We start from the raw sequence: 1,492 nt of genomic DNA on the forward strand, positions 1-1,492 counted from the left end.
TTTTCAGACGTCTCATAGTTCGTGTCCTGATAAACATTTTGTTGTCTTAATGTATTGATGGCAAATATTATACAGTTGGTAATGCACTTTCTTTGCTGTTATTGATTTGATTGCAATGCCACTCAGCTGTTATCCCTACAAGGTCTCAAGGATTAGCTGTTGTTGTAGGTTTCTTGGTCCTGTCTAATATCGTTATTATTGCTACTTGCAGCTTTTGTTGTTTTTGCCAAGAGGTTGTATATTGTCCTTTGTGCTGCACCCAACAACAATGGCGAGTGTAGACCAAGAGTAGCTTCTGCTCCTTGTGTTGTAGGAGTTGCTTCTTCTGGCTTTCGGGTCGTCACACACACAGTGGGGGTAATTGCTGTTGAAGCTGCAAGGGGAGAAAAGAACAGGAAAACAATCTATGAAATAGGAGTCGTAGTCGATAAGGGAGGTTGATAAAAGCCAACGGAAATTTTGAAATTTTTGCTTTAGGTATTGCCTTTCTATGTGTGTGTGTGTGTGTGTGTAGCAATGTGAGTGCTATACGAGTAGCTTGAATATCAAATTTCATGAAATGCAGAGCAATAGCATCCATATGTTATCTTCAGAATCCAAAGACTTAGCTAGGGGTGTAGTAAAGAAATTGCGTAGAAAAAAATATGGCCATAAGATCAAATGGACAAGAAGACTAATAATGGAAGGAAGTTGGCAGGAGTCCTGTCGCAGTACTTCGTTGATTGCTCAAGCGTGCAAGACATTGATAGTAATGTCGTTATTATGGTAGCTGCAATACATAAACATTTTCAAAGATGTTCTTGAGTTTGAAGAAATAAATCCACCCAAGAGTTAGCCTAGGATGATGGGGGAGATTCATAATATTGAGAAAAAAATCCCCAGACTTTACAATAAAGGGCTCCGTAACCAGGAAATCGTCTAGACTTCTTGGGATTCTCAGGACTTTTAATGAGGAAAGGGTGCAGATGGTTACCTACGCGTTATCATGATGATGGGTGGTCATTTTCTCTCTAGCATTATGATCCTCATATAGGGGGCATTGAGAAAGCTGTCTGGATGGGCGAAGGCCAATTGACTTGTACTTGACCCTAGAAAGACTGACTTGGTACTCTTCACCACAAGGCAGAAGCTTGAAGTTTTCAAGAGACCTGCTCTGGATAGGATGGAGCAGCCGCTCTCTGTGGAGGCCAACTCCCTGGAAGTGATTCTGGAAGAGAAACTGAATTGAAGAATGACATCTCGATGAGATGGCCAGAAGGTGACAAAATGCACTCTACTCCTGTTGAAAGTCCATGGGAGAAGGAATGCTTAGGCCGGAGACTCTACTCCTTAGCCAGGGCTTTCTGAATGTTTACGGTACAATGGATGTCAACGGCACAGGTTTGGGTGACTTTTTACCAATGAATATCTGGTCTGGCATCAGACGACTCTGGGCATCGTGGCCTCACAGAATGATGGTCTAGGTGTCTTTTCAGCTGGAGATAGAAGAGAA

Source organism: Stomoxys calcitrans, chromosome 3, assembly GCF_963082655.1.
Source record: "Stomoxys calcitrans chromosome 3, idStoCalc2.1, whole genome shotgun sequence".
Lineage (NCBI taxonomy): Eukaryota > Metazoa > Arthropoda > Insecta > Diptera > Muscidae > Stomoxys > Stomoxys calcitrans.